Raw genomic sequence first — 9,356 nt, 5'->3', positions numbered from 1 at the left:
GTAATAGCCAAAAACCAGAGACAACTCATTGTCTGCCAATAATAAAGTGGCTAAATAAATTGTGGTATGTTCATGCAGTGAAATAACACACAATGTTAAGAAAGAAGGAACTACTGATACATTCAACAACATGAATTATTCTCACAGACATAATATTGTGTGAAAACTGTCAGACACAAAAGAATACATACCATATGATTCCACTTATACGAAGCTCAAAAACAGACAAAACTAATAAGCAAAGGTGATATAGGTCATCATTCATTGGTCATTCATTGGTCATTCATTGGGAGTAATTTCTGACTCGAAGGGGTCCTGAGGAAGTCTTCTGGGTGCTGGAATATTCCATATCTTGATCTGAGTGATGGTTACATGGGTGTGTACAAGCATAAAAATTAATCAAGTGGTTCACTTAATGTATGTGTACTTTGTTCTACGTAAGCTCTTAATTTTTAAAATGTTAAATTTTAAAGTCTAGATAGCTTCAAATAGTGAAATTGTATGTTTGGAGATCTTTAGAATCAGTAAGCCCAAGTCATTTATGTAATTTAATTTTAATTAATATATTACATTGGTATTATTTTTCTTCTTCCATGTAATAAATATATCCTTTCATTAGTTGCTTTTTTCTATGAAATGAGGATTTTAGTAGCATTTCCTCATAGGGCTATTTTTTAATCAACTTTGTTATAAATTTTGTTATTTAAAATAAACTGCACTCATTTAAAATGTACGATTTGATGAGTTCTGACAATTACATAAGCCGGTAAACCACCACCATAATCAAGATATACCCCGCCCCCCAAGTTCCTTCTTGCCCCTTTACAGTCCTCTAGCCTGGCTCCAAGCAACCACTAATTTTTTCGTGTGTGCAAAAACGATTCACTTATATTTTCTAGAATTTTAAATAAATGGAATCAGGCAGTACATAGTCTTTTGTTTCTGTCTTCTTTCACTCAGCGTGTTGATTTTGAGATTCATCCATGTTCTTGCATGTATCAGTAGGCCACTCCTTTATATTGATGAGTATTATTCCACTGTATGGACATGTCACATTTTGTTAACCCATTTATCTGTTGATGGACATTGGGTTTTCCCTGGTTTGGCTATTGGGAAGAAAGATGCTATGAGCTTTCGTATGTAAGTCTTCATGTGGACACGTTTTCATTTTTCTTGGGTAAATACCTAGGAATAGAATGACTGGGTCATTTGGTAAGTGTATGTTTAACTTTAAGAAACCCAGAAATATCTTTTCCTAAGTGGTTATATCTTATTACATGCCTACTAGCATTGTATTTTCCAGTGTCTCCATATTCTTGTCAATGCTTAGTATTGTCAGTCTTAAATTTTAGCCAGTCTAATAGGTATAGTGGTATCTTATTGTGATCTTAATTTGCATTTCCCTGGTTATGTTAATATGTTCAATGGTATAAAGGAAACTGTCATAAGGAATGAACACAGAGGAAAACCTCAAAAGAGAAATAAAAACTATAAAAAAGAATCAATTGGAAATTCCAGCGTGAAAACATAAAATATATGAATTAAAAATTCCACAGATGGGCTTCATAGAAGATTGATAATGATAGAAGAACTTGAATATAGATCAGTGGAAATTATCCAATCTTAGGAACAGAGAAAAAGATTGAAAAAATAATAAAGAATAGAGCCTCAAGGGCCTGTGGAACAATATCAAAAAGTCTGACGTACTTATTATCATTTGAGTCCCAGAAGAAAAGAGACAGGTGGTACAGAACAAATATTAGAAAAAAAATTTCCAAATTTGTTGAAAGATGTACATTTACAGATTCAGCAAGCTTAGCAAACTCCAGGAAGGAAAAATGCAAAGAAAACTGCACCTGGGCACAATATAATCAAAATGCTGAAAACTGAAGATAAACTCTTGAGAGCAGCCAGGGAAAAACAACATATTACACATGATTTAAATAGCTGCTCGCTTCTCATCAGAAATCTAAAGGCCAGAAGAAAATAGAATGTCTTTAAAGTGCTAAAGGAAAAAAGCCATCCAGCCATATATCTCTATCCAGCAAAATAGCCTTCAAGAATGAAGTGAGAAGAAAACAAAAACACTAACTCGAAAAGATACATGCATCCCTATGTTTATAGCAGCATTATTTACAATAACCAAGATATGGAAGCAACCTAACTGTCCATCGATGGATGAGTGAATAAAGATGTGATATATACATGCATATATATATACACAAGGAGGCATGCACATACACAAACACACACACAAAATGGAACAAGTGGAATACTCAGCCATAAAAAAGAATGAAATCTTGCCATTTGCAATAACATAGATGGACCTTGAGGGCATTATGCTAAGTGAAGTACGTCAGACAGAGAAAGACAAATACTGTATGATCTCACTTACATGCGGAATCTAAAAACAAAACAAAACAAAACAATGCAACAACAAAAAACCCCAAGCTTGTAGATACAGAGACCAGATTGGTGGTTGCCAGAGGTGAGGGTGGGGTTGGGGACAAGTGATATGGGTTAAGGAGGTCAAAAGGTACAAACTTCCAGTTATAAAATAAATAGTTCATGGGATGTAATGTACAGCCTGGTGATTATAGTTATAGCCGTATATTGCATATTTGAAAGTTGCTTAGAGAGTAGATCTTAAAAGTTTTCATCACAAGAAAAAAGAATTGTAACTTTGTGTGGGAGTGGATGTTAACTGAACTTATTGTGGTGATCATTTTGCAATATACACAAATATTGAATCATTACGTTGTACATCTGAAACCAATAAGACGTTGTATGTCAATTATACCTTAATTTTTAAAAAAAGATTTTGAAAACAGCTCAAAGAACCCATGCACTTGAAGGGGGCCCTGAAATTTAAGCTCCATTGGTAAATCTGGTTTGGGATGATTCCTGCTGGTATTCTGATTGCAGAAAAGTTTGTTTTTCCTTTTTCAAAGACATAATACCAATCCTTAAAATATAAGCCTTCTGTCCCGTCTATCTTGACTAGGGCTTAATAACCATACTTCTGTTCCTCATTCTATTGCTGTTTCTGTTCCTAATTGCTATTTCTCAATTTGGGTTAACTTGAGAGCTAACAGAAATGGAAGTTTCCTGGGAAAGTCCTTTACAATGTGAAAGTCCTCTGCTCTCAACAACCATTCTTTTGTAGCCTGAATCTTACTGTACACCATAAGTTTAGGCAAGAATAGTCTCTTTACATTGAATTTTTTTTTTAACCTAGAGGACTCTTCCGTCTGCATCCAGAGTACTTTCCTCAGTAGTCTGAAGTCTCTCTCGTTAGGAGGCCTTTTATTCCTCTTCCTGTCATCCCTAATCCACACATTAACTACTTTTCTGAGTTATCGCAATTTCATCCCTTCATGTTCCTGCTTATAAATAACTGGCATAATAGAAAGATTGTGGAATTTCAAGTCAGAGGATCTGGATTTAAGTGCTGATTTACTCTACCTCCTGGCTATGTTGTCTTGAGTAAGTCGCTTAGTACCCTGTCCTCAATAGCTTGTCATAAAATGGGGATAAAATCATATGGGAGAGAAAATCATATGGGAAAGCAGTTGCAAAATAAAACAATGTATTTTAAAAACAAGAATGAAGTGAAAGGAAGCCATTTTCAGATCAAAGAAAACAAAGCGAATGCATGTCCACCGAACTACAAGCTATTCCAAAGACAGAAACTTGGAATGAAACACACAGGACATGGTAAATATGTGGGCAAATAAACATCATCTTTCCACTCATAATTTTTTTAATCTGTTACTTGATTTCAATATCGTCCTGTGGGATGAGTCATGTTGTTTTATTTATTTTTTTTGTGGTACGCGGGCCTCTCACTGCTGTGGCCTCTCCCATTGCGGAGCACAGGCTTCAGACGCACAGGCTCAGCAGCCATGGCTCATGGGCCCAGCTGCTCCGCGGCATGTGGGATCTTCCCAGACCGGGGCACGAACCCATGTCCCCTGCATCAGCAGGCGGACTCTCAACCACTGCGCCACCAGGGAAGCCCGGGATGAGTCATGTTATATACATGTAATAGATATGACAACTATAGCATAAAGGACAGTGAAGGGTGGAAAATGGACCTAAGCACTTGCAAAGTTGTTAACGCTTATGTGAAGTGGTACAATATTAACTCTAAGTAGACTGTGAAAAATTAAAGATATATGTCTCCCTAGAGCAACTACTAAAAACCAATAGATAAATTAAAATAAGACAGTAGAAATTAAAATCGATGAATTTATATAATCAGAAATAACCACAGCAACACCTGAAGGGAAGCCTGGGACATAATTTAAGGCCATAGGTGTGTGGCAGGAGGGGCACAGTTCCACCTCTAGTGATGAAAACTGCAGTATTACCTCTCACTCAGCCCCAAAGTCGGGGGCTTCAGGGACTTTTCCCAGTACTTGAGAATCAGAAGGATTTATTCCAGATAGATAGATAGGGATGTTGATAGAGGTGGAGAATACTGTTACATTAGAGAATAGTGGGGAAAGCATGGAACTGACCGGGGCTTGGAGTCTTGTCCAGACTGTGCAGTAACTGGTGCTCTGGCCCTGGGCAAATGACTTCCCCTCTTTGAGCCTTGGTGTCTCCAATTTTGGTGAAATTGAATATATTAAAAATTATTCCTAAGATTTCTTCCTTTACTAAGAATAGCATTTGGAATGAGGTTAGGGTATTTCTAAATTAATTATTTTTAAGGTTTCCATCCAGCACTAATACAGTAGGATTTTATTTTTTATTTTGTTTATGACATTCTCCTCTAATCATAGACTTGCCACCTTATATAGCTCTGGTTGAATAGCTGTATGTTTTCATTTGAAATAACTTTCCACTGATATACATTAATGGCAGAGATTAAAAAGTCTTTTGATTGTTTTTTAATCTTTTAATCATGAAAAAAACCCAAAAAACCTTTTTTCACTTCCCTTCAATATATATATTTAGTTGAGGGGCCCTCTAGTGGAAGAATCTTGCATATAGCACTACAATAGTTAGCCTGCTTACAGCCCATGATACTACGTTTTATACATTGAAAAATAAAATATCTATGCCTATATTACAGTAAAATTCTCAAAATTCAGTTTCTCACTCAGAGTAAACTTCTGGCGAATTCAACTTTAAAATATATGAGACTACATATATAGGATTGTAATGTTTAAATTCTTTCTGTCCCATTGTTTGTTGCCATTAGATTAACCCTGTGCATGAGAATGTATAAGATAGAAGTGATATTATGTTATTCCCCAAAATGTGTTCAAAGAGAAGACACTTGTTTCCTGAATAATTTACTACTTCTCTAGAGAGTTCGTGCACTTTTCAGGTGAAAGAAATAAATACGACTGTGTTGACAGGAGTGAAAGTACACTAAAGACCTAAACTTGGGTCCCACAGAGTGGTGGTGGGAGCTGACATGCATCTTTTGTGGGCGTTGGGCAGATAACTGTGGACCAGGTAACACTGCAAAGTAGTTTCCCAAGGCATTTCCCCTTTTTTTCACATGGTCAAGAGGAAAATCACAAACACTTCTAATTACAACATGTGCCATGTCAAAAAAACAAACAAAAAAAACCCTGACCTGCTACCAGGTTCCACAGGCTCCACTCTCAGGAGTTTGTTCCAAAGCATTTGTATAAGTGTGATCATCTATACACATTCTCCCCTTAATTCAACAGAAAACTACTGTGAATGACAATGATTTTTAAACTTCATTCAGAAGCCAGCTTGACCTCATTTGCAATCAGTTCTGCTTAAAAGATATAAATATATCTAAAGCAGTTTAATTAATTAATTTGGTCTCTAAACTGAATTTCACCCGTTATTAGTTTCAGTTTTAACAAATTGATATAAATCATTCAAAATATCAAATCGGTTGTGCTATAGGGAACCTCAAGAAACAAATGAAAAGCTGAACTGAGCAGGAAGAGGTATGAAAACCTTCTTAGACTTGAATTTCATGGGATTAAGTAACTAATTCATTATTAGTTTTTAAAGCAATTTCCTAGGTTACTTTCTAATAGCAAGATCTTAAAATGACTCATCATTAAATTTAGCTTTCTTTTCACAGTAGAGGGGCAAGATAATGACCCATGACAACTATTGATGCCTTAAGAATTAGATGTACTTTTATTTTCTTTATAAAAATAAAGAAAAATATCATGGCTAAGGAATATTTGGAATGTTTTCATATCTTCCCTCAAGTGGACCTAAATCCCCTTGTTCCTTTGTAGATGTTATTGTCAGATTATCTTGGCAAATCAAGGTGCCAGAGGTTCCCACTGCATACAATATTGTATTATTGACTCATTTCGGCACATTCTGAAGAAATTTTACTCTCCAAAAGTGGGCACTTGTCTTCTGAGGTTCACATCACTGGAGACCCCTGGGCTCCCAGCTCCTGGGGAAGCTGAAAGGAGAACAGATGGGGCCACCAGGCAAATCACAGCCTGTCCACCCTGCAGCTCTGGGTTAAGAACGCAATGCATTTAAGAGGGAACTTCAAATAGTTACATGTTAGCCTGTGAGAGTGGTTTCCAAGTGTTTTCAGTCCTGGACCACGTGATTAGAAATCCAGTATCCAGGGGTAGGTGGTAAGCATGATGTTCTTTTTTTTTTTTTTGGTACGCGGGCCTCTCACTGTTGTGGCCTCTCCCATTGCGGAGCACAGGCTCCAGACGCGCAGGCTCAGCAGCTATGGCTCACGGGCCCAGCCGCTCCGCGGCATGTGGGATCTTCCTGGACCGGGGCACGAACCCGTGTCCCCTGCATCGGCAGACGGACTCTCAACCACTGCGCCACCAGGGAAGCCCGATGTTCTTTTTTTATTGATGCTAATCTTGGAGTTGGCAGAACATGTGTTTCCCATATAAATTTTACCCCAGGTCAGGTGCTTTAAAGACCTCATTCAGGGGGTTCATTTGCTATATTTGTATTGATAGATGCAGTTCCCAACATCTCCAAATGGATAAGCTCCTTGACCCCAGTTTCCAAGGGTGATCAGCTCTTATTCTTTAGTTGGCAATTTAGTAACCTCACCTTCTCCCTTTTAAAGTATGTCAGGTTTTGGAATGAGCCAAATTGGGGCCATCCAGATTCATGTTTCTCAAATTTCAATGCGCCACAAAATCTCCTGCAGACCCTGTTAAAATGCAGATTCTGACTCAGCAGATTCAGGTGGCTTTTGCATTCCTAAGTAATTAGCTCCCACGTGACGTTGACCCTGCTGGCCCATGGACCACACTTTGAGCAGCAGGAATCCAGATTTCTAACAAATAAAGGGAAAGAGATATCATATGTAAAAAGAATTCTCTCCTACACTCTGCAGATGGAGACTGAGTCTGGGGACTGTAAAACCATTATGTGTATAAAGAGATTTTCCTGGGAAAGTATTATGTTTTGTCAATCTTGCTAAATAGTTGATATTATGTACTTCTTTTTCTTTATGCAAAAGAACGTCAAATATTATTCCGAAAACTTCCAGTATTCTGTGAGGATTCTGCTAGATTAGGGAAAGCTAGGAAAACTGTTGGAGAAATTACATTTGTTATAAACATTGAGCTGATTCTGATTATCCGTTAATGAGTTAGACTCATCTAAAGGAATCAGTCTTTTTTCTAAATTTTTTCACACATTTATCTATGATCTAACTATTCAGAACAGCTCTTGGGAAGTAAAAAATGAATCATAAGGTGCAAACTTTCCTTCATGACTGTAATTTGTCTCTCAATGTGATTCTGATCCAATTGACAGTAATCTATCCCATTGGTATATCCTGATCAGGATACTAACTAGGAAAAAAATTGTCTTTAATGTGTAATCGAGTCTGATTTCATAAGAGAATTTGTGGTGTGTAAACACTTAAGAGGTGGCTATTCTAGTAGCATTCTCAACTCAGAGAGCTTTGCAAGATATCTTTGCCCTTCCTGTAATGTTTAATTGAGGAAAGTATTTGTCATGACATGGCAATGACCAGGGAATGATATCACCCATAAAAAGTAGGATGTTATTTCCAGTAATTTTTATGACTCACACAATTTTCTCATACATTTAAGAAATACTTTATATAACTGCTTATCCAGGAAAGGATATTTAAGAGAAAATGGAATTTCACTTTAAACTATATTTAATATAACTTCGGTTATCCAAATTACTGCCTCATCTGAAGTATTTGCTTTTCAGCTACGTGTTCAGTACTCTCTAGACAAAGTTATAGTCATCATATAAACAAAAAAAATGTAATTGGCTTAATTATCTGTTATTGTGTTGACTGTGATTTTCCTTATGCACTACTAATTACTCCAGGAGTTGTTCAGATTATAAATTCCCTCAGATAGTTGGTCTTTCCCTAACAGTTGTTTTATTAATCAGCCTCGTAGATCTTACTCTTTGCAAACACAGCTTAGTATTTATCCAAAGATGCAAGCGGACACCCCTGCCAATTTCTGAAAACTCTCCATCTTCATAGCTTCCTGCTCTCCAGTACTTTGCTCTGCAAATTCTAACTACGTTAGCCTCTGCTGTCTATCTCCTCAGCAAAATGAGCCTGCCTTGCTCTAATAGGAATCTCCCTCCTTGTGCTGGGGTCCAGGAAATGCCAGTGATTGAAGGTCTCACCTCATTTGTTTTCCTTTTTTTTCCATTTATTACAGTCTTGTACTACCCATTGTTCAGTCTTTGCAAATCATTTATATTTTTTTTCCAAACTTTTAATTATTTATGGTAAAAGGGCAAGTCTGATACCAGTTGCTCCATCCTTACTAGAAGTAGAAATCCTTCAGCTTATAATTTTTTAAGTGGACTTTGCTACTTGCCTTACAAGGTTGGTTATGAAATGCACATGGTGAGACAGCCTCTAGCTTTGCCTGCCTCTCTGTGAGGTTCTTCAGGTCGTTTCTAATTGTCTGGCCCCCAAAGCATCTTAGGTATAAAAAAAAATTGGTACAAATTATTAGTTTAATATTTTTCTTTCTTTCTTTTTTCTTTTTCCTTTGCTTGCTATCTCTCTTTTGTCCCTCTTTCACCATAGCTCTCAGTATCCAAGCTGTGATCTCTGGGTCTGTTGAATTTTGCATCTCTCTACCTATTTGTTGTCTCTTCCTGCTCAATGACATCTGGAAAATCTTGTTATTCCATTCGTTAAGTACCCTGTAGTTGGATCCCATTAAACTCTCTTGAGAGCTCATGTCTTGAAAGGAGTTCAAAGTGGCTGGAAAATGGACCAAATGGGTATGCAACAAGGTTAAAAACCTCAGAGAAGGTAACCATATCTGTAAAGCTTTACTTGTGATAAGAAGAGTTAATTTGATCTAGAATTGTGCTCTCTGATTTGATAGGTGCTA

Source organism: Leucopleurus acutus (assembly GCF_964270905.1).
Source record: "Leucopleurus acutus genome assembly, chromosome: 14".
In the NCBI taxonomy this organism is placed as follows: domain Eukaryota; kingdom Metazoa; phylum Chordata; class Mammalia; order Artiodactyla; family Delphinidae; genus Leucopleurus; species Leucopleurus acutus.
The sequence above is the reverse complement of the archived record's forward strand: the minus strand, read 5'-3'. Positions refer to the sequence as shown.